Consider the following 25,437-nt stretch of genomic DNA (forward strand, 5'->3'; position numbering starts at 1 on the left):
TCAAATCCAATATGATCCAGCGATTCCACATTTGGGTATCTGGAGAAAATGAAAACACTAACTTGAAAAGATACAGACATCCCCATGTTCATTGCTTCATTATTTACAATAGCCAAGACATGGAACATCCCAAGTGACTATCCTTGAATGAATGGATAAAGAAGAGGTCACACACACATACACACACACACACACATAAATATTATTCAGCCATAAAAAAAGAACAAAACTTTGTCATTTGCAACAACATGGATGGACTTTAAGGCATTATGCTAAGTGAAATCAGTCAGACAGAGAAAGAAAAATAATATTTAATTTCACTTATATGTGGAACCTTAAAATAAAAGCTCATAGGATTGGTAGTTGCCAGAGCAGAGTGGTGAGGGGTGGGAAAAATGTATAAAGGAAGTCAAAAGGTACAAACTTCCAGTTATTAAATAAATAAGTCATGGGGATATAATGTGCAGTATGGCAACTATAGTTAATAATACTGTATTGCATATTTGAAAGTTGCTAAGAGAATAAATCTTAAAAGTTTATAAGAAAAAATTGTTAACTATGTATAGTGATGGATGTTAAGTAGAGTTATTGTGATCATTTCACAATATATACAAATTTTAAATCATTATGTTGTAAACCTGAAACTAAAACAATGTCGTATGTCAACTTTACCTCAATTTTTTTAACGTTCATGTATTTATTTTTGAGAGAGAGAGAGAATAAGAGGGGCAGGGGCAGAGAGAGAGAGGGAGACACAGAATCTGAAGCAGGCTCCAGGCTCTGAACAGTCAGTGTGGAGCCCAACACAAGGCTCAAACTCACAAACCATGAGATCGTGACTTGAGCTGAAGTCAGGTGCTTAACCAGCTGAGCCACCCAGGTGCTTCTTACCTCAATTTTTTTTAAAGGACCAAAATTGATTTCAGTGAAGTAGATTATGCCTAAATCCATCTAAGACAAAGGCCATATCCAGATCAGTCCAGCCCAAGGCTATGGATCTCTCTCACCATGGTGCTTCTGTGACTAATTCTTTAGACAAAGCCTATACAGCTAAACCTACCATGTTTCACTCCCTGTCATCCACTGTCATTCCTAGAGTGTAGTGCCATCTTTTTGTGTACTAAATTTCTGTATTCTTATCTTCCACCGTGCTATCTGACATTACATACTGTTACTCAAATCATGTTCAGATTACGCATCATTGCTATGTAGTCCTGAGTACCTTATAGTTTCTGCATTTTAACAGCTATTATGCTATGCTGTTATTACATTTTGCTTATATATATATACATATATATGTATACATATACATATATACATACATACACATGTACATATGTACATATATATATATATATACATATATATACATATATGCAGCATTTAGCAGATGTTTATGATGGAATGAATGAATGAATGAATGAGTAAAGTCTTAATACCGAAATCAATACTCATCAGTCAAGTTCTAACAGGAAAAAGATTACACTCATATCAGGAAAACTCGAGGACAACTTTGGTTTGTTTTTACAAAAGAATGAATCACAATGGTGTAGACAGGACATGGAAAATTACAAAGGGACAATGCAGGAATCTGGGAGTCTCAAGGGAAGATTCGTTGCCACTGTGAGGCTCAAAGCAAAAGTAAAGAAGAGGTTAGTAGAACCTGGAAAGAAAGAGACTTAGAGACAGAACAGGTCAACCTGTATGTAGTAGTGATTATTAATTAATGGACACAGCCAGTTGGAGACTACCTCCCAGAGGAGGAACCAGAGGAATAAATATCTTGATCTCTTTCTCCACCTCCCTCTGGTATTTTCTTGGAGCTCTCCATTGGCTGGAAAGGCCAGAAGGCCTAAGAACCTCCTGTTCACAGCCCTTACAGGTCAACTCATGAGGCAGTTAGCAAGATAGGAAAAAGTCAAGAATGGAGCTAGAGGGAAATGAGATATCCATGCAGCCTAACATTTACAATTGAGATCTGGATCTTTCCAACCATGTCTTCTAATATTCAGCTCATTGAATGTAATCTCCCAAAATTGTTTCCTCATGTATCTTGCTAGAAATACCTCTACCTTTCTCCGCACAAAAAAATGGATTAATCTTTAAAGGCCTTACCTTCAAATGCAGTCACGTTGTGAATTAGAGCTTCAACATATAAATTTGGAGGGAGGTGTCCAATTCAGTCAATAACATACATAATCTCATTTAATTTTCACAATCCGTGAGAGATATCTACATTTTACAGAAGACTAGAATTCACTTTATTTTTCTTTGTCCTTATAGATAAGACATGATAGAATCAGAATTTAAACTTCAATCTGTCTTATTCCAAAACCTATTCCTTTTTAACCACTCCCCACTATTGCTATGAGTTGTGTGGCTATCCTATGAGGCTCCTGTATGGGAAGGGGCCATGTCCTACTTAGTTTTCAACTGCAGCACTTAACATAGTGTCTGCTCTATAAGAAACATTCCATAATGTTCCTAGAATTAAATATGAATGATGCAGAGAAAACAAACAAAACAGGCTTATAGTTTCAAAGCACATTTATCAACCATAAATAATAGAAAAATACAAAATATAAAACAAGGGAAAAGCAGGCCAAAGCTCAGTACAAGAAACAGTCATTTCTTTCCCTAGATATGCAATAGGTTTACTTTGATCCACTTCTCTCAGCTGGATTCAAGTTAATATTTCTTTTCTACTCACTATTTTGCTAAGAGCTATGAGATCAGCTTCTTTTTTTTTTTTTTTTGAGTTTGAGTTTGAGTTTGAGTTTGAAACAGCTAGTTTTCTTTTCCTGGAACAGTCTTCTCCTGAAGCAAAAACCTCTCTTTTGGAGCAAAGCCTCCTTCCTGGGGTTCTTTGTTCTGCCAGTGCTGAGCACCTTTGAGCTTCCCTCTGGAGCAGGTCTGGAACCAGTACCTATCCCTTCTTTTGAACAGCCGAGCCAGTTGTCTCTCATCTTGATTGCCTTTGCTATGCTAGAAACCTGTGCAGTTGTGTGCATCTGTCTCAGCTCATTTCAATAATCCCTCCATACAGCAAAAGCTGGGTGAATACCTAGGAATGTTGACTTTTTTAAAGATGAAATTATTTTGATTTAGAACTAATATCTTACTAAAAAGCAAATCACTTTACTATAAGCGAGTTGACTTCACAAGCAATGCCGATTTAAGAATGAGCTTCAGTGATAAGTAGAGAATGAACCCAATGGTCATAACCTATTAAGATTTGGAAAGGATTTGAGACATCTTCAGACCAACTGCCTATCTAATTAAGAAAGCCCAATATAACAAACTGGGAGTTAGGTGACCAGAATGAAAACCTTGCATATTATGAAAGAAAAGCCTGGTTCTGTTCTGTGTTAGCTCTGTCACCAGAGCTGCCTTGAATTAAACCAAATTCCACTTCTTTTGAAATTGGATTATTTATTATTTTACGTGTCGTCCTTGCCCAAGAACCACGCTAATCTTCTCTGTAGCATTCCAATATTCGTACACGTGCTGCCAAAGTGAACACTCTTCATTACCTTAAATAATACTTCCTGACCCTGTGTTCAATTCACAGACCCTATGGTAGGTGCTAGGATTTCTTCTACTCATTCATCTACCAAAATAATATGCAATAATAACTCCCCCTACTTGTCTATATTGTCCATTGAGACTTCCAAAAACTGAAGTTGCATCAAAAGAAGGCAGAGAGTCCATCAGCGAGAAAGGGGAATAACTTTCACAGGATGGAAATAGAAAGCCATAGAATAGTACATTGAAAAGGGACAGGAAGAGAGAAGGCATTTGGGTGTAGGTGGTCATGGCTTGGGTTGGGTGCGAACCACAGTATGGGGGAAGGGGGTGGTAACAGGCAGATGCAATAAACAAAATAAATTTTCTCAAAAGGTACGGATAAACTACAAAAGTAGAATACAGGTCGGAATGGAAGGTAAAATAAATCCCTACTTAATTGTAGATCTTGAAATAGAAACATTTGATAACTTTTCTCTACCTCTCTTTTTCACACAATAACCATATTCCATTTGGTCTGTAGGGCTACATCTACAGAACTCCCTGTCGCTTGCTCCTCCCTTCAACTCACCCAAGCAGCACATTCTGTGGATACTGGTGGCATCTCAAAGTAGCAGGACCAGCAGAGTGGATACAATATACCATACTGCTGGCTGGCCCCACCAAGACTGCCTTTTCCCATGATCATATGGCTTTGTTCCATCTATTCAGTTATCATCCCTGCCCCCTTTCATAACAGAATTCGATACAAAAAGAAAAAAAAATACAAAACTAGTGTTTCAAAACCAAAGTCATTATTTTGGGTGAAATTTGTATCCTAGATACTGGATCACCCCCCACTAACATGAAAATATACTGGAGTACTGCCAGTCTTTCCCATTATCTAGTTCTGTTATAGTCTATCTTTATCTATTGACTGTTTAAAACAAAATCTCCTAACTCTATTGTCCTGATCTAGAAATTCAAACACCTGTAAACTTATTAAAAATATGCCCATGTGTCTATTGTCCTTTCTCCAATTTCTTAATCCACATTTTCCTCTCAACCTACTCCATTCAAACCATTCTGATGAGCCATTTTCACTGAGGTTGCAAATGACACAGATGAATGCTCCTTGATTTTCTTTAATTTATATTTAATTCATTTTAAATGTAATAAATACTACTGCTATAACATTTAAAAATAAGCAGAGGATCTAAAATGAACTTCCCTCCCTACCTCTAACACTAGCACTCAGTTTTCCCCATAAAGTAAATTGCTAGTTTATAGGTATACATCTAGAGATATTTAATATGCATACAAGCATTTCTTTTTAAATTTTTTTCAAGTGGTAGCATGCAGTCTTCTCATTTTTTTTTTCATTTACCATATCTTGGATATCATCCCATATCAACACATAAAACTTCCTATCCTTCTTTGCCTCTCATTGTGTGCTTTTACATTTTTTTATTTAATTGTTCCCTACCGATGGACATTTTGGTGTTTTTAATCTTTCACTTACAAATGATGCTACAATAAATAACTGCACATATCTCATTTCATCCACAGTAGAGTTTACAGGATAATTTTTTTAAGTAGGCTCTATGCCCCATATGGAGCCCAGCACGGGGCTTGAACTCACAACTCTACGATCAAGACCTGAGTTGAGATCAAGAGTTAAACGCTTACCCAGCTAAGTCATGAGTCACCCCACAGGATAAATTTTTGAATGGGATTTTTAAGTCAAAGAATACGTGTGTTTTTAAATCTTTGCTATATATTACTAAATTGCCCTTTATATAAGTTATAATTTATAGTTTCCCAACATAGTTATCAATGCAGTGGTTTATTAGAGCTGTACACTTAATTATTTACTTACACAGCTCCTTTCAAAATACTATATGAATAGTGATTTAGTCTATAGAATGATCTTCTGCTATCCCATTTCCTCTGTCCTTAACCTTTAATTTTAGCAAATTAAAAAAATCTTCCTTAGCATTAAGCTTTTAACTATTAAATGACTTTATACTTCTGTTACCAGATTTATCAGTTCTAAGTGTCTATTTTGATCCATTGTTATAAAAGACAAAGAAACAACCAAACTTGTTCTTTCTTTCTTATACACACTCCCCTTTTCTTTCTAACTTTTTTTAGTTACATGATTTATTGCCAAGATTTACAAAAGTTGTATTATATTCTATAACCATAACTTACACAATGGTTTGCACATTAGTCCTAAAATCTGATTACTTAGTCTTCCAATGGCAAACCCTGCAATCAGAGCCTTACAGTTCTAGCGTCTTAGTCCTACACCCCTGACATTCTTCACTACCCTTTCTGTTTAGCTTGTCTATTCATCTCTTATCAACCTCTAATAGTATGTTCAAGAAGGCCTCATGGTAATTATATTATCTGAGCTCTTGCATGTTCAAAAATGTTTACTGCCTTTTAGAAAATAGACATTGCTTTGCTAATTTCTGGTGTTGACTATTGCCATAGAAAAGTCCAATTATAATCCCAGCCATCATAAAATACAGAGTGACTTAGGCCAGATTGTTTACTTGCTTGCATAAATAAATAAACAAAGTAATTAATTAGTGAACAAATGAGTGAGTGAAGGAAGCAAAGAAAGGAAAGAAAGAAAGAAAGAAAGAAAGAAAGAAAGAAAGAAAGAAAGAAAAAGAAAAGAAAAGAAAGAGAAAGCTAACTACTGATATTCACATGTATTGGGGAATACAAACTGTGGAACGTTTTTTGTTGCTTTGGCTGCTTTTGATGTTAAAAAGTATATACTCTTATATCCTGCTTCCACAAAAATGGCATACATTAAATAGATCATTCAAAGCCAAAGAGCAAATATGAAGCAATGAGTACTCATTTAATATTTTAAAAACAAAAACAGGGGCGCCTGGGTGGCGCAGTCGGTTAAGCGTCCGACTTCAGCCAGGTCACGATCTCGCGGTCCGTGAGTTCGAGCCCCGCGTCAGGCTCTGGGCTGATGGCTCAGAGCCTGGAGCCTGTTTCCGATTCTGTGTCTCCCTCTCTCTCTCTGCCCCTCCCCCGTTCATGCTCTGTCTCTCTCTGTCCCAAAAATAAATAAAAAACGTTGGAAAAAAAATTAAATAAAAATAAAAATAAATAAAAACAAAAACAAACACCAAATTCCATTCCCCAAAATTCTGGCTATTAAACGAATTGATGTATAATTTGGGATTCCTGTCACAAAGATTTCATAAGCAAGTTGTCCTATGCAATGAGTCTGCCCTGAGCCTTACATAAGGTTACATTTTTCTTCCACTGAAAATCAGAGATTGCTAAACATTTCTAACATCTACCAATTTTCTTTCCTTCCCTAAGTCGTATGTTGTATTACTTTATTTTGTTTTAATGAGCCAAAAGAGTTCTTTCCTTCAGTCACTAAAGGGGTTGTTTTGTACTCTATCATGTTTAAAACACATTCAATGTGCCTTCAGTGTGAATGGACTCACTGTTCTTCTAGACATAATTATTGGATACCTAACTAATATTCTCTGATGAGATGTAAGTCAACTATAAAATCTTCAGCGAGACTTTGCATACTGATGTTAGCTAATTTTACTGAGTACTAAGTGTCTGGAATTGCACTAAGATCTTTAACACATTTTTTAGTTGAATCATTTAGCGCATATAATCCCAACAGCAAAACTGGGGTAGAATACTCACATTTTTCAGAGGAGAAAATTGAGTCCCAGAAAGGTTAAGTAACTTGTGTAGGCTCACAGCCAGAGAGGGGCAGAGCCATGATGTGAAGCAAAGCATTCTGATTCTAGAACCCAAGCACTTTACCACTGTTGTTAACACAACCATCCAGTTGATGTCTGGGCTAAGGGTTATTAATATGCCTTTCATAGTGTCTGCATTTGATATCAATGAGAGAGGTATGTTTGGGCTTATCATTAGGCACACAGATTACCTTATTCTGGCTCATATTAGCAACATCAAGACAATGATTAATCCAATAAAATTGGTGCACGGGAGTCAAGACAGTTTAGGGCTTGCAGTTGTTTGATTTTTTTTTTTTTTTTTTTACTTTTCAATCCATTGTTTCGGCATGTTAATATCCTTAGAGATATTGTTAAGGCATAAAAGGTGGGCATGCACACGCACACATCCCCCCCCCCAACACAGACTTTTGAGAATGGTATTATAAATTCCAGATCTGTGCAAAGCTCTTTTTATGTTTCAGATTATGTAGAAGGCAAGACTGGGAGTGTAACCTGATGGTTTGCTTGCTTTTCCTCTCACCTGTGCTCCTTGGGAAGCAATAGTAATAGCATCATTATCACATCCTCGTGCTTTTCAACGTAGGGTGTGATAAAGTTGCAGTGAGTGCAATTTCTTCTGGGAGAATAAAACTTTTGCTTTTTCCCTGGTAATGTGCAAAAACAAATAAAAGCAAAACAAAACAGAAAAGAAACTTGAGTGAGCTGCTCTGAAAAATATGCTCCAATAGAGAAAACTTAAAAAAAACCCAAAACATTGTTAGCAGGCAAAAATAACGCATTTGAATAAATATTTATGTATGTTTTCCTAGTTTTCTAGCTTATGCTCCTTCATGTACCTTGCAGGAAGTTAAAGAAACAACTATAAATCATAAATAAGGAATAAAACGAACTCTATGAAAGTCTCTGATTACTCCATTACTGAAATCCAGCTTAGCAATCATTCCTTTCCTTCCCAGTATATTTCTATAAACAATCCAAAACAAACCTGTAGGATTTATAGAATGCTTTTAATATAAATGAAAGTGGAACCACGCACAGAACTGGCGAGAAATTAATTCACTTTTCTCTCTAGCAAAAAACAAAAACAAAAACAAAAACAAAACAAACAACAACAAAAAAAACCCAGTGTATTGGGAAAACAACATATTCCTAACGAGCAAAACCAAGGAAGACTCTTAAATAACTTGATATCCTTTGTATCGCAGGGTGTTTCTGTAGGCTATGACCCAAAGTGAAAGCTAATGGACTAAGACATTTAATATTTTTTTCTACCATTGATTCTTATATGAACTGGGGGATGTCATTTTGCTTTGTTTGTGTTGTTGTTGTTGTTTGTTTGTTTGTTTTAATGATAAAAGTGAATAGATGAGCATGAGCCAGCCTAGCTCAAAGAATGACAAAAACGAATCTGCCAGAAACCAAAATGCTTAGTTTGGGCTGAGAAATGCACTTTGAAAATAACCTAGGAGAGCTACAGAGCTTTCATATTGTAATCAGAACTCTTGAAGATCATTCAATAGAACCCAGTTCTTTCATTCATCCATATACATTTGGTCAAAACTACGATTTTATTATTCCTACTTCTCCTAGGAAATCTGGATCCCCATATCCCCTTATGTTGGAGAATCTTCTAGACATCATTACCTCTATGCAAATCTTCTGTGACTAACCCCACACACATCTCATCCAGTATGGATATTCATGCTCCAAATTTAATTCAAAAAAAAATCAAGCGATTTGTAAATCATAACTCTGGATTATAACTTTATACAGACCTGATCTAGTGTTAATTAAAGAGTATATATAATTTTAAGTATATTCAAAATGCATAAGAACACCTGATAATGCAAGATAATCCTCATGCTTATTGTAGAAATATAATTTCAAATAAATTCCAGTCATTGCCAAAAATATATTTTTGAAATAAGTGGATATTGGCTCTATTTTTGAGAAAGAAGTTGAGGCTTCCCAAGTGAGTTCACAGCAAGGTGGAAAGTAATATCTATTTTTCTCAAATGTGTTAGACAAGGCCACCAGAAACTATGTTAGGGGCTAAAATTAGCCATTGTAATAAAGCATAAGGCAATACTGTTATACACTGTCACTGTGTTTCAATATGCAATATGTTTTGATGGAATTCAGTAGTTTTTATAAGTTGGAGTCATTCAAACAGCTTTTTTTCTTTGTCCATCTATGTGATGCTTAACAACCAGGTTTATAGCCTTAGCATTAAAAAAAATTTTTCTTAAACGTTTATTCATTTTTGAGACAGACAGAGACAGCATGAGCAGGGGAAGGACAGAGAGAAAGGGAGACACAGAATCTGAAGTGGGCTCCAGGCTCTGAGCTGTCAGCAGAGACCAATGCAGTGCTCGAACCCACAAACCACGAGGTCATGACCTGAGCCGAAGTCGGACACTTAACCGACTGAGCCATCCAGGCGCCCCAGCCTTAGCATTTTTTAATGGAGTGTTTTGGTATAGTACAGGCATAGGGTTCATATAATTATTATGGACAGTCAACCATAAGGTATAAAGCATACATTATTATATAATTAATATGCCACGGGCTTTTCCACTGAATTTAAGTCAGTTTTATACATGAGAATTAATGAATATCCCTTTAATTAAAAATAACTTTAAGGCATGATCAATTAGTCAAAACAACTATATCAACACAGAAGTTTCAAATCAAAGTGGCAAGTTTAATTTATTGCACAATAGAGGCAAAGAAGAATGCACAGTAAGGAATAATTCCAAAATCCCACATCAAAATAACTGAAATTAAGTTCATCACAGGAGTGGCTATGGGAGAAAATGTCACCATTAATGTCCTCCTGGAGAATTTTTAAAAACAATAAATACACTCATCTGTTGAATTTAGTGCTGGTCTTATCTAGAAATTAAATTGTCCTAAGTTCCAGCTTCCTTCTCTGCTAGTTGAAAGTACATTGCTGTTATGATTAACGATGAACCCTAGAAACCCATCTTGTCCACAAACCCCTGTGGCATACCACAGAGTTATTGCAAGAGGTTTATGAATTCCTGTGTCCACCAGTTTTGTGGGCTAAACAAATCACATACAGATATCTATTATTACTTTTTCAAATACAGTTAGTGTTGAGAGTTTAACTAAATTAATCCATGATATTGCTGCCTGGACATCCATTTTGTTCGGCCAACTAGTCTGCAGGGACTTTAAACTGACATTAGCCTCTCCTGCAAACTCATGCCTTGGATAGCAGCTTTAGAGTCACAAGCAAATAGAAGTTCCTAATGTGACTTCAACTGTCTCTCCTACCTCCCAGTGCCTATATGCCTCATGCATTCCTTAGATAATACCCCCCTGGGGACTTACCAAAACACAACTCTTTGGTTACAACTGATCAATCCAGCCCTAGCTGCGAAGCCCCAAAGTACCCTACCCATTCACACTACTAAAGGCATGGACCCCAGTTCCTGCCTTCTCTCTTTACTCTGCCTTCGTGTCCCCATGCAGCCCCTCGAGTTGTCCTTCCTCCAGGGCCTGTGAGTAATAAACTTTTCTGCCTCAATTTCTCTTGTGGTCTGTTACTGAACTACAACCACTGGCCAGCATTCTGTGCTCCACTTAGTAAACGTTAATTTAACCAAGTCATGAGAGTTGTTGGTGTGTTTAATCAAACGCAGTTCATTAAGCATGTCTCACAAAGTCAGTGCCCCTCGGAAATTCCATGGGTTCCTCTGTATTTCCCAGCCTCCATCCAGATAGATTAGTGCTATGTAACTAAGCCAAGCCAGTGGACTATAAGAAGGCATGACAGAGGTCACTTCAGGGCCAGCCGAAGCTGCTAGGCGTCCCGATGCCTACCCCGTTCCCCATTGCTCTGCCCACAGTCATCTTAGAGTCCGTGTCGTCAACAGGACATAGCCATAAGATGTAGGAGGACCACCTGACCCAGACTAGTCTCTGTATGAGTGAGAAAGTAACTGCCTTATGTCAGTCAGAGAAGGTTTCAGATTTGTCTGCTATAAGAGCTAGTATTAATTATGCCGACTGATGGCTAAGTGAAATAAGCCAGTCACCAAAGTCAAAATTTTATATCATTCCATTTATGTGAGGTACCTGGAGTCACCAAATTTATAGAGACGGAAAGGAAAATGGTTGTTGGTAGGTGCTGGAGGCAGGAGGGAATGGGGAATTGTTTCATGGGTCTAGAGTTTCATGTTTGTAAGATAAAAAGAGTTCTGGAGATTGGTTGCACAGCATTGTAAATGTACTTACTACTACTGAGCTGTGCACTTAAAAATGGTTAAGATGGTGGGGTGCCTGGGTGGCTCAGATAAGTAAGCATCTGACTTCAGCTCAGGTCATGATCTCACAGCTTGTGAGTTCAAGCGCCATATAGGGATCTGTGCTGATAGCTCAGAGCCTGGAGCCTGCTTCAGATTCTGTGTCTCCCTCTCTCTCTGCCCCTCCCCTGCTCTCTCTCTCTCTCTCTCTCTCTCTCTTGCTGTCAAAAATAAATCAACATTTAAAAACATTGTTAAGATGGTGAATTCTATGTTATGTATATTTTACCATAATTAAAAATAAAAAATAAAGAAGGAAACAAGGTTTCAGGGTGAAAAATTATTGTTTTTTTAATAAAAAAATAAAGAAAAGAAAAAATATTACAAAAACTAGGCCTCAGTTGCACAGAACGGCAAGGTGATTCCCTCAAGAGCCTTCCAAAAGAGTTTAGAATTGTGTCCACGTAATTGGAATAAGAATAGAACAGCTTTACCTAAAATGACTGTCTAGGTCCATTAGATGTCTGAAGAAAAAGTGCTTCCTGGCCAGATATTCCATTTTTGGAAATCACAATGTCCTTTAGCAGTTAAAAACTCTGAGAAATCTTGTGGAGAAAGGAAAAAAAAACTTTTAATTTGTGTAAACCCTTTAATTTGTGTAAGCCAGCCTTCCTTAATCATTTAGCTAATGATTTTTTTTGTACAATACCTATTACTATCTGAAATGCCTATATTTCTACACAACACTCTTTTCAAAATGCTGAAATACCATCTTCAAACTGATATGTTAAGCTATTATGTTTGCTTACCAAGTGTCTCATTTTTTTTACACATCTTGATTACTATGCCTTGAGGACCAACTGCTATCTGTCCTGATCAAGACTAATCCAGCATCACCGGAGTAGAACAAAAAGTTGTTCCTGGATCATAAACAATGAGTGTAAACACACATAAAAGTATGCGTGGACACACACACACACACACACACACACACACAGAGCCACATTTAATTGAATACTTACTATGAGCCTAACACTACGCAAATAATGCATGACATATGCCTTACCTCAATTAATCATCATCACTGCAGTCCTATGATAAAGCACTTTTTTTCCCCCAGGATTTTGAGGATGAGGAAACTGAGGCTCTAAGATATTAAGGACTGTGCCCAAGGTCACGTGATTAGCAAATGGGTGAAAGTCAAACCAACCAGAGCTAAAAGACTCCAACACCAAGCCCTGAACCATTATATTATATTGTAGAGCACTTTCCTCTAAGTGTAAAATCTGAATCTATCAAGTGCTTCATTCTAAAAAAACAAAAAACAAAAAACAAAACCCTCACTATGAGGGAAAACAGGAAACAGAAACAAACAAGAACAGGAATAAAACCAAAACCCACAACCCCAAAACAAATATGTGGGCTTCTAGGTTTCCAAAAAGTACAGCTTTTGTTTAAAAATTCTTTAAACATAGTTAATAGCCTGCAAAGACCTAAAAGCTGGAGAGAAATGGTTTAAAAACAAAAAACAAAAAAACTCCTGTTTATAGCATAGGGTGTGAAATGGTAGCACACTGGGTTAAGAGCTAGGCTAAAAAGTGGGAGACCTGGATTCAAGTTCAGTATCTGTTCTCAGATTCTGTTCAGAATCTGTCTTCATCTAACTGGCTGCCATTTGGCAACATCCATTGACATTTCCATGCTTTAATTTCCTCATACGAAAAGTGTGGATAGAGGCCAAACCAGCTGATCTCTAAGGGTCAAAGACCCTAACATACACAAACTTACTGTAATGCTATGAATATGCTTGGTAAAAGAAGAGAGGAGGGGAGTCTTTACAACTTGGAAAATTTATTTGCCCTAAATTCAATCCATGTCAACTTTCTAAACTGAGGGAGAAGCTACCCTTTCTGCACTTGTGGACCTGTGGGTACCCGGGTTGTTTCATTTTGGTATAAGTTCACAAACACAAATGAATGCAGGGAACAACAGCTTGCTAAGGAGAAAGCAGCGGAGGTCTGAGGAAGTCTATTCTTCTCCTGCCTCGTTGCTTTGTTGTGCTATTGACACCTAGGATTCAGCTGCAAAAGGAGCCCTCTCTTCATCCAGACTCCTCTCCTCTATGGGTGGGCATCTAGGATGTTGATACATTTTCCCTCCCTTAAAATCAGAAGAGGGGGAATAGCATTAAATATAGAAGCCAGAATATAGGACCCAGAAGGAAAAAGAGGCAGGTACCTAGTCTCTTGTTTCTAAGTTTCATCTAGAATCATTATGAATATCAGAAAAGCAAGAGAAAAGACGTATATATCTCCCCTGCCACCTCTGCACTTGTCCTGCTGACGTTAAAAGGAGTAAGAGAGAAAAAGAGACCAATTGAGATAGGTCACACTCCTATGTCATCATCACAGGGTCTCTACTGAGATCAAAGATATGCATACACACACACACACAAAAAAAACAAGAAAAACAGGATCCAAATGAGATATTATGTGCCACAAAAAGTAACTGGCATTGGATAAAATGTAGGCACCCAGCTTAAGCTTCTGGTCCCAAATTACCTTGTATATTTAAAAAAAAGTACCAATCTAAGTAGCATTTGGATGGAAAAAAAATGTCATTACTGTATATAAGCACCTGTCAGGGAGTAGATGAATATTCTCCTTTACTCTCAAAATGTCACTGCAAATATTAGCCCTGTTTATTGTGAGTTTTCCCCACCCTATTCCCCTTCTTTCTATAGCTCTGTAATAAAAATTCAGCTGGTAACTATCCTCTCCTAAGTTTCTACTCTCTGACATTTGGTGCTTTCACGCCTCTAAGTGAAGTACAGGCTTAATACTGCGCGGGGGGGCTATACGCGTTCCTTACTTGAGTTGCTAGACTGTGCCTGTCTGTCTCTCTCACTCTCTCCCCTTCTCTATCTCTGTCATTCTCTGTCTGTCTGCCTCGTTCTTTACTTCTGTCTCTCATTCCTGCCTCTCCACCCAACCCCTTCGACCTGGACTCTTCCCAGTCCTAGGTTTGTCGCTAAGCTTCCGTCACTACCTAGGAAGGAATACCCAAGCCTTCACGTTCTCACAGCTGTAGATTGTGTCATGTCAGATGATCGTTGCTTTCCCACAGTTGCTCACCAACTGCTTTCCACTTATCTAAATGAGGCTGTCTTTGCTCACTGTTCCACTCTCTGACAGTCATGTCACCACATAAGTCAGCTGGAAGGTAACCACTTACAAGTCACGAGGCCAATCGGGTCAGCTAGGATATTTGTTTTTGTTTTTGCATCTTCCTCTGCACTTCCTCACAAGAGAAATGGGAATCTGCACTAGAAAAAGACATGTTTGAGCAGGGAACAAGCATTCTCAATTAGCTCCAAGTCATCCTACTTGTCCGCCTTTATGGTGCATTCTCTCCTTTTCTCCTCCCACTTGACATAGTCTTTAAGTAATTTCACACTGCTGCTTTCTGATAAACCAGCCATGGAAAATAAACTCACGCAGCAGGGGATGTATATGTTCTGGTATAAAAGAAAGTTTTAGGAACCCGGTAGCCACCAATAAGTCATTTCTAAAATGCAAGTCTTTATACAAGACGTTCACATTCTTTCTTTAAACCCTGCTTTATTTATTTCATGAGGCTCTTCTCAAGAACCGGTTTCTCAAGTCTTAGGTAAGAACATCTTGAGAGTAAAACATCAGAAACTCTCTAAAAAGGAGCTGATACTTACTACTATCTTACTGAAGGTCAAGCAAGGAAGATTTGAATGAGGCTGAACGAATAGAGGCAATTACTTTTGCTCTTCTCTCTTAGGTGTTACAATTGTGGGTCAGTTGGTGAACTCTTCGGGCCTTCATGGTTTCTCTTGTTTTATGAAGTTTATAGCTCCAAAGTGTCACATCCTAGGGAGAGTTTAGACTCCCAATGAGAGAAACAAGATCATCACCAACATTATGGACTAGGTATACTCTATCAATTGCCTTTTATGTATAATAATGCTTCGGGGCATATGTCTTTTTCTTGCAGTATGCAGTTACTATAATTGGAATTGTATTCTATATCTAAATAGGTCAATTGAAGCATAGCTATTGACAGAGGAAAATGAATTTCCTCACCCATATGCCATTCAAGGACACCATTCTTTGGTGGCACAGTGAAGGACTCTGAGGACATAAAGACAAAGCAGAAATGAGACTCATCCATTTAATGCTGCTTAGTACAGATATAGAATGTCTCCCAGATAATGAAATAACAAAGAAATACTTTGCAATATATTGTCCAAAAAAGAGAATGAGATTAAGAAGTAAAATACAAGAAAAGAAGGGAAAAATAAGAGATAAAGAGAATATGGAAGATAAGGAACAAAGTACTAAAGAGAGAAAAAAGAAAGAAGGGGAGAGAGTAAAGAAGAAAGGTGGGGGAAGGGGAAAAAGAAAGGGTCTCTGTGTAAGTCTTTCCATATATCACATGCTAACTAATATTTTGAATTTGAAAATGTGGCATCATGCTTTCTGAAAGTACACATGGCTATAAAAACAAGAACCGACTTTGCTTCTTTCGACCTCAATGAGTCTTATGCCTTGGAGAATACATCAATTCTTTTAGAGCCTTCTCTTTGTTGTCACTTTGGTCCATGAAACCAACAACTTCAATCTCATAAAAAGGTCATCAAAGCTAAAAAGCTACTATGCTAGGACTTATTTAGAATTTTGGTTCTAGGTACTTTCATCATAAGCATCTTTACCTTAGACATCATTGCCGTAAGCATTTTACTGCCTAGTCAATTGTCTAGAAGGCAATTTTGCCATGAAATAAAAGATTGACATTCATTAAAAGTTTCATTATAAAACATGAAAACTAAACTGTCAAAAATGACTTTATTGTGAAATATAAAATATTTGAATAAATTTAAAATGTATATAGATTTGTGGCAATGCTGAGCAAATAAGTGGTTTTATTTTGAACAATGCAGGATGGGGTGCTGACCCCCCTTACAGTCAAAAATCTGTGTGTAATTTCTGATTCCCCCCAAACTTAACTGCTAATAGCCTATTGTCGACCAGAAGCCATGCTGAAAACATAACCAATTACGATGTATTTTGTAGGTTTATATGTCTTATCTATATCCTTACAATAAAGTGAGAGAAAATGAAGTTATTTTAAGAAAATCATAAAGGAGACAAAATACATTTATAGTACTGTATTACATTAATTAAAAAAAATTCACATATAAGTGGATCCATGCAGTTCAAACTTGTGTTGTTCAAGGACTCAACCCTACTAGGATGTATATTTGTTACTGAGCTTTGTATTGAATTGTGAAGACTTTCTATGCTGTTGTTCTTGGCATATTGTCATATGCCAACGATAGACAATTCAAAGTTCTATGGGAAATGTAACTTCAAAACTCTGCGCCACTACGTGGACCATTATGAGGGCTAAGACTTATATAAAAATGAAAGTACTGTGTCATGGAGAAATGAAACCAAATTGTCAATCAATTGATGAAACAAAACTGTCAGTTATTTTATATATATATGTATGTGTGTATATACATATACATACATATATGTATATATGCATATGTATATATGTGTACGTATGTATATGTGTATGTGTATACATATGTACATATATACATATATATGTATAGTGTATGTGTGGCAAAAATTGCCTTATGACCAATTTCTTATCCTGCAAAAATGTTTGTGGCAAAAATACTTGTGGCAAAGACATCTATAGCAAAGACGCTTATGGCAAAAATGTTGTACACACAGAAAGCCATAAAATTTCTTGGGAGGACTCTACTTTTTCTGCAGTCATACTCAGTATACTATTTGTAGAGTTAGTGGCAAATCCGAGAAAGAAAACAAATTATTGGAGAAATTTAGATGTAATTTAGGGATAGCATAATGAGTCTACCATAGTCAAATTCGTCTAGAGATAGAACGGATAACTCTAATCTTGTTCATTTCAAGATATCCTTAGATGATCTAATCGTTTAATGCTCAGTGCACTCATAAATACCTAATCTTAAAATGCTGAAAAGTTAAAAGTTCTTTTAGCTGAAAATTTCATAATTTCAAGCATTCCCAGATTTGCTGCTAATTCTACAAACAGCACGTGTATACTGAATGTGACAGTAGAGGGAGAAGAATTCTGAGTGGCTACTATTTACTTATGTTGTGCCTTACAGGGCATGCAATAAATTCTCAATAAATGCTCCTCATTATTATATCATATTGGGCTCACTTCCAAAAACAAGATCAGGAGAATTTTTTAAATGCACACATTTAATAATTGATACAAATCACTAGAAAATAAAAATATACAAGAACTAAAAATTAGTATCTTGGTCACAATTATGGCTTGTGATTTTTTATAACAGGTTCTTTCTAGAGTTGCACAATGATTAAGAATACAAACAAGGTCAGACATAGTCAGATGTGAAAACAGCCCTGCTACTAGTTACACACCATTAAGCATGTTAAATAATTTCTTGAATTCTCCAGGCCTTTTCTGTTTCGATGGGTACTGAGAATAATTATATGATCCAGCATTACTTAATTTTGTAAATGTTAAATTAGATTATTTCTGTAAGATCCTCAGTTTAATATCTTCTATACAGTGAGAGCTCATAAATATTATATAATCTTATTATTTTTTGTTCCTTTTCCCTTGTCTTTGTTTAGCTTCTAATGATATATATCTTTATACTAAAAAAAACAGAAAATTTCTAATAAACTCTAGGACAGATACTTTTGACATTCTTCATATTAATAAGCTCTTGAGTTTATCAGACAAGTCTGACAGCAAGGCTTTCTATTCCTCTAAGGCATGCTGTTGGAACCACAGGAAGCTGCTGTGAAATTTTCAACAATATAAAAGACAATCAAAACTGGAAACTCTTAACTTTGGGGGAAAGTATTAACATATCTCAGAGTTTGTGTCTAAGAGACAATAAAGTAAAAAGAGCACAACTTTAGATTCATACAGTTTGATTTTTAAATCCCAATTTCATCACCAGATATGTGGCCTTGAAATATTAGTGAAACCTATTTTCTCACCAGCAAGATGTGAAAGATAATTATATCTCATGGATTCACACTCAGATTAAATGAGAGAATCAATGCAGTAAATATAAGTTCTTATAAAGTGTCTAGCACTTAGTAGATGTTCAATAAAGGGTAGTATAATATTTTTATATCCAAGAAAGACCATACCAAGTATAGTCATAAATGTACCCTAGAGATTAGAAAGCACATTTCAAACTAGTTGGAGCAAAAGTAGGTATGGTCCCATGATCATGCCTAAAAGAATAAAAATTTAAAGCATAAAAAAGATAAAACCATTCCCAATTTGTTACCAAAAAAAGTCAGAACAACTAAAGATAATACGGAAAAACCAGAAAAGTCTGGTAGGATTTCACTTTTTTAATGTGCCAACAATCCATTTACTAGGATATAACTAAATATGGATAGAAAATTATGGTCACATAAAAATAGTAATGTTGAAAATACCAAAGTTAGAATGAACTTAGACTAGCAAAAACAATAAAACTAGGAGTGTAGAATGAATGATGTGAGAATCTGTATATAGAGTTTGTTTCAAACATCAAAGTAAACAACTACAAGATAGCAAACTGCCTGGATAAAATAAATTGTTCAATGGCAGAAAACTGATCTTGATCTCTTTAATAAAGGCAAATGACGTTTTAACTTAGGAGACTAGAACATACAACATAGGATTTTTTAAAATTTTATTTATTTTTTAGAAAGGAGGAAGAGTCAGAGAGAGAGAGAGAGAGAGAGAGAGAGAGAGAGAGAGAGAGAGAGAGAGAGATCCCAAGCAAGCTCTGTGCTATCAGTATGGAGCCGGACTCAGGGCTCAAATTCATAGACCACGAGATCATGACCTGGGATGAAATCAAGAGTCAGAGGCCTAACTGACTGAGCCACCCAGGTGCCCCCAACATAAGAATTTTTAAACTTCCCACATTGTAGTGAAGAATTGAACAGAGCTTCAGAGAAATGTGGGACACCAATTGGCTAACTAACATAAGTGTAATGGGAGTCCCAGTTCACGAATTCTGCTTGTTTTCAGCCATTATTTTTAAAATATTTTTTCTGCTCCTCTCTCCCTACTTTCCTTCTGCTGCTCCCATTATGCATATGTTCATGTACTTAATAGTATGCCACATTTTTCTAGGCTCTCTTCATTTTTCCTCATTCTTTTTTCTCTGTTCTCCAGATTGCATCATTTCTATTCATCTGTTTTCAAGTTTGCTGACTGTTTTCTTTTTTTTTTTTTTATCAACTCAAATCTTCTGTTGAGTCCCTTCAGTGAATTTTTCATTTTTATTACTTGTCACTTTTTGAATTCTCATTTATTTTTTTGTGAAGAAAGCATCTTTTTAAAATTTAAATTCAAATTAGTTAACATATGGTGTAACCATATGTAACTATATATCACTTACATATGACACCTAGCGTTCATCCCAACAAGTGCCCTCCTTAATGCCCATCACCCACTTAGCCCACCTCTTCATCCACCAGCAACCTTCAGTTTGTTCTCTGTATTTAAGAGTCTCTTACATTTTGCCTCCCTGTTTTTATCTTATTTTTCCTTCCCTTCCCCTATGTTCATCTGTTTTGTTTCTTAAATTCTATTTGGTTATTTTTATATCTTAATTGATGTCTATTTGATGGGATGTTGTCATTATACCTTACTCTAATTTTTTGAAATATGTTTTCCTTTAGATCTTTGATCATGTTTATAATAGCTGCTTTAGTGTATTTGTCTTCCAAGCCCAACATCTGGGCTCTGAGGTACTTTTTATTGTTCTGTTGTCTGCCTTTTTTCCTCTGTATAAGTCACACCTTTCTATTTCTTTAAATGTGTTTTTTTCCTCGAAAATTAGACCTTTCAGATAATACACTATAGCAATTATAAATGATACTTCCGAGGTTTGTTGTTGTTTGCTGGTCTGTTGGTTTGTTTTTTAGTGCCAGGCCTGGATTAGATCAGTGAAATCTATTTCCCCACAAAATGTGTCTCTGACATCACTCCAAAAAGGACACAGACTTCAGCACACAGTCCTCCTCAAAACACCACAGATGTTTATGGCTTTAACCAGACTATCTTTCTTTCACTATCTTTTCCCCTGACCTCTTCATTAAGATTCTGAATAGTTTGCCTTTATTGATATTACATACAACTATTAGCCTCCACTAATTGTTAGCTGATTGCTTGATTGTTTTTGACAATGTCCTGGGGCATAAATTGTCCCACGGTCTGGTCTAGGTGAAATTTGGCCACTTTGAAAGACTGGTATTGCCAGTCTGAGTCTTACTTTGACGATCCCCTGGAAAGAACCTCTGTGCTAAGAAGCAGAGGCTGGGTCAGATGAGAAACTCTCTCTTCATTGGCTGTCCCACTTAGATTCTCCCTATGGAATAAGAGGCGTGCATATGCGTTGCTAGGGGAAACTGGTGTCACCACTGGCTGCTGCCACCATGAAGTATGGATCTTCTGCAGCACAAAGCCAGGGAGTATAGGGTTGGCTGGGTGTTCACAGTTACCAAAATTACCCACAATAGGTCTTTTGCCCTACAAATCTGGGAAAATGGGAACTACCACCAACTTGCTGAGCACACCTGAGCAGCTTCCTTTGACACAGAGCAGCAGGAAAGTGGGGTGCTTTTTCCATCAACTTCTCTTCCCATATCTTCCTGACTAGACTTCTGCTGGAGGATAGGCATGGCTTGGCTGTCTTTAGTCTCTCAATGCAGGTCTATCACAGGACATAGCTGTGGAAAATATCATCTGCCATAAATCACTGGCTGCCCAAACCACTCAGAATAGCTCCAATCACCCTAGGGAACTAGCAGAGATGGGAGCTTCCACCTTCAGCCACTGAGCCAGCTGAAATAGTTCAATATGGCAGAGCTGTTGGAGAGGGGTGCAACTGTAGCTTGAATGCCATGGCACCTCATTGTTCTTATTGAGCTTCTGTACATTTTGTTGAATAAATGCTCCCAAATATGCTGTGAGCCCTTTGACCAACCTCCAAGAGACTTCAGACGATTACTATTGCTAATTTTGACCAGCTTAAAAGATGTTTGTCTGGAGAGAGCTTTCCCTGGGCACCTCATACCACTACTCTGGCAGCCAGTCTCCAATTCTGTCCATGTTTTATTACATATGATGACATTATGTTGATCGGTACATACAAGTTAGTGGGAGCTATGTTTTGTCAGGTTGTTCCTTTAAACATTATATGCAATACCACTTCATTCTTATGCTGATTTTCATTTAAGGTCTTTTTTATTAAAATGTAAATATTGCCATACCTCTTTATTTTAGTTTATATGTGAATGATAATTCCTTTTCTATCATTTTATTTTAGCCTTTTTTTATAATTTGTTTTCAATTTCATTTCTTTTAAACTCTTGATCTTTTGAGTATATGAATTGTTATTAAACTATTTTCTTCCTGTTTTTAAAATTATATAATCCAATTATATTCTTTTAAGTGATCCTTTTTTTAAAAAACAAAGCACATGCAGTTAAAACCATAAATTAATCTAACATGTATCTATCTTCCTTCTGAATGCAGTAAGAAATCCCAACAGTCTAACCATTCAATGAACAAGCTCATTCCTGTTCTACTTATTGTTGCTAGATATTAGAATTCTATTTAAAAGGGTTAGTAATGTTTTGATTAGCATTCTTCTTTTACAGACTATGATTAATTAACTTTACTGTTTTTTATCAGATATCTTGGTTTTCTATTTTCCTTCTAAGTTCTTGCATTTAATAGCTATTTTATTGTTCCTAATTGATAAAATCCACTTTGTATATGTTATGGATCTTTTCCCAACCACTTTATATTGTATTTACATATGCCTAAGTGCTGGAATGAAATGTGCACATTTTCCAAGTTGAATTGACTGGGAATGATCTAAAGTGTTCTAAAAGGTAGACTGGACTCTGCTTAAATGTCAAAATTATAGTATATGGCATGGAAATCTGGAAATGGCCACAGGATTTTTTTACCTAAGGATGCACTACTTGTGACTCATGACTCCTCTGACCTGAACTCTAGCTTGCCGATTGTTATTAAAATGTATCATTGTAGCAGTTTTTTTGGTATCCACTCACCAAAAGAGGATTCCCTGGGTACTTTAAATAAATCTAAAGGGTATATGTACAAATCTGAATGCAGTATGTTTCCTGCACTGAATATCTGAAAGGTAAGTTTCTTGTTTCACTTCCAAAATATAATTGTTGTTTAACTGGGTATAAAAAAAAAATGTTGAAAGTAATTTCCTCCCAGAGACTGGTTTTTATTGCCTTCTGTCATCTGTTGAAGCTAATAAAAAGTCTGTCATTGGCCTCAGTGACTTCTCTATTTTTTTCTCTGTAGAACTGTGCAGTCCAATACAGTAATCACTGGTTATGTGTGGCCAGTTAAATTATAATTAACATTCTTTAAATAAAACTTAGTACCTCAGTAGTTACACTAGTCACATCTCAAGTACTTAATAGCCACATGTGCTAGTGGCTGTCATATTAGACAACAAAGATGTAATATCTCTATCATGGCAGAAAGTTCTATTAGGGCTACTCTACACACAATTCAAATGTCCCCCCTTTACCTCTGATATTTTTTAATTTCACTATAATGTGTCTGATGTGGGTTTGTTTTTATTTATCTTGGGTTATCCTAAAAAATTTTCTGGGGCGCCTGGGTGGCTCAGTTGGTTGAGCATCTGACTGCGGCTCAGGTCATGATCTCGCGGTTTGTGAGTTCGAGCCCCGCGTCGGGCTCTAGCTCGGAGCCTGGAGCCTGCTTCGGATTCTGGGTCTCCCTTTCTCTCTCTCTGCCCCTCCCCTGCTTGTGCTCTGTCTCTCTCCGTCTCTCAAAAATGAATAAATGTAAAGCAAAAAATTTTTTTTTTAATTTTCTGAGGATCTTTAAATTTTAAAAATTCTAAAAGTTTTTCCTTAAACAAGGCATATAAAAATATTTCTTCATTCTCTTTTGAAACTTTCTAGTGTAGTGTGTGTGTGTGTGTGTGTGTGTGTGTGTGTGTGTGTGTGTATGGGAGTTTCTCAATCTACACTTCTCATTTGGAAGCTTTTTTCCCCTCCCCTCTGTGCTTAAATAACCTGAAACAATCAGTTAGTCTTCAACTGTATTTAGAGTTTATCCTTTGTATTTATTTTTAAAGCTTCAAATATTGTGCTTTTTGTTTCCATGAGTCACAGTCTTCTTTTCTTTCCAACTCTATTATTTCATTTCTTCCTGTTTTTGTTTGAAAATGTCTTTTTTTTTAAAGGTATTACAAAATGATGTATCTACTTTAATATCCTAAAATAATCATTTCAAAGGCTGTGTCAAACCATAATAAATTAATTTCACCAAAAGTGATTTTCTTTTTCTTTTTTTTTTTTTTTTTTTTTTTTTTACTTTCTCTCATGTGCTTAATAAGATTACATGGGTTGAAAGACTACCTACATTTTAGATTTGGGAGTTAACAATCATTTTAAATGGGATTTGTTTTGTTTTGTTTCGTTTTCTCTAGTTTATTTAGCTATCACCACCATAATGTTCAGTAAAATAAACTACTGCAGTCTCAGTGGTTTAAAACAACAATCATTTACTCTCCCACTTGGATCTACAGGTCAACAGTGGGAGACTTGGATCGAAGAAGTGTTTAGCTGGGCTTGGCTCCATGTCTGCTCTACATTTCTTTGATCCTCATGTTTTCGTGGCCATGAAGGAAACTCAAGGATCGTCCAACCTTACAAGCGCAGTTCATGCTTCTGCTGACATCCTGTAGGCCTAAAATACCACAGAGCCAAGCCCAATATATGGGAGATGAAGAAATATACTTCTCACATGGTGGGAGGGAGAAATAAATATTTTTGAAGGAGAATCTACCGGTTTGTTTTGTTCTTGTTTCTGTTTGTCTTTTCCTTTGGATCTGGGGTTTTGCAACCGCTTCTGCCTAGGGTGCTGGGTCCCTCTTCTACATTTGAGTTTTAAAATGGCAACTGGGGACTCCTGCTCCAGGTAATGTTTATTGGTTATATCAGCAGATCCGGCCAGTGAGCCAGTGAAATGGCTTGAAGCCATTTCTCATCCTGAAGTTCTGTCTTTCTCTTCCTGCCTCCCTAAGCCCAAAGCCTCCTATAAAGCCACAACCCCAAGCAGTAAGTCGGCAATGTTTCAGCCTCCTTTCCTAAGCAGTAGTACATCCCAGACTCCAGACTCCACTTACTGTGGCACATTTCGTCCCTATTAAACCTTCAGATATTGCTGCCTACATCTGTCCTGAACAGAAGAAGGTTCAAATTTTATCCTGACTCATCACCTTATACAGCTGTTCAATTTCATACAGAGAGAATTAGGCAGAACATTTGAGACAAGCTAGGTCTCTACTATTTCATCTAGTATTAGACTGTGTGTCTAAAGAACAGAGGAAGAGTTGTGTTGGAGCTGAACTACTGTGTGCTATCCTCATTGAAACTCTCCCACTTTTTAAAAACCCTAATCTTATTTGATTTACTACTTATAACATCTCCCTAAGATAGAGATGCTCAGACTAGAGGGCATGCTCACTAAATAGTAAGACTATGACTCCAACAGAGCTGAGTGTCGGCTCTAAAATGTTTATAATGTCGCCATATGATTTGTCATCACTCCCAGTACAACGACAGCCTTCCTAGCAGGCTTGCTCTCCTATTCTTCACTGAAAAATACATTTTAGAACATAAAACAATATTCTTTAATAATGGTCTTTAATAATATGTAAAATTTTGTGGCTTAATTTTAATAAGAATTACAAAATATACACATACTCCACGTTATCCAAATATTGTACTTAACTACTG

General features: G+C 36.6%; 1 long non-coding RNA gene and 1 other non-coding gene across 2 annotated transcripts in view; both read right to left on the reverse strand.

Moving 5' to 3' along the window:
- The window catches only part of LOC123386027, a 270,457-nt gene that overhangs the window by 101,044 nt on the left and 143,976 nt on the right, over positions 1–25,437 (reverse strand). The window lies entirely within an intron of this gene.
- Positions 3,418–3,523, reverse strand: LOC111561072. The gene has a single exon (XR_002743440.1). It is a non-coding gene; the product is annotated as a U6 spliceosomal RNA (small nuclear RNA).

Source organism: Felis catus, chromosome B3, assembly GCF_018350175.1.
Source record: "Felis catus isolate Fca126 chromosome B3, F.catus_Fca126_mat1.0, whole genome shotgun sequence".
NCBI classification, from domain to species: Eukaryota; Metazoa; Chordata; class Mammalia; order Carnivora; family Felidae; genus Felis; species Felis catus.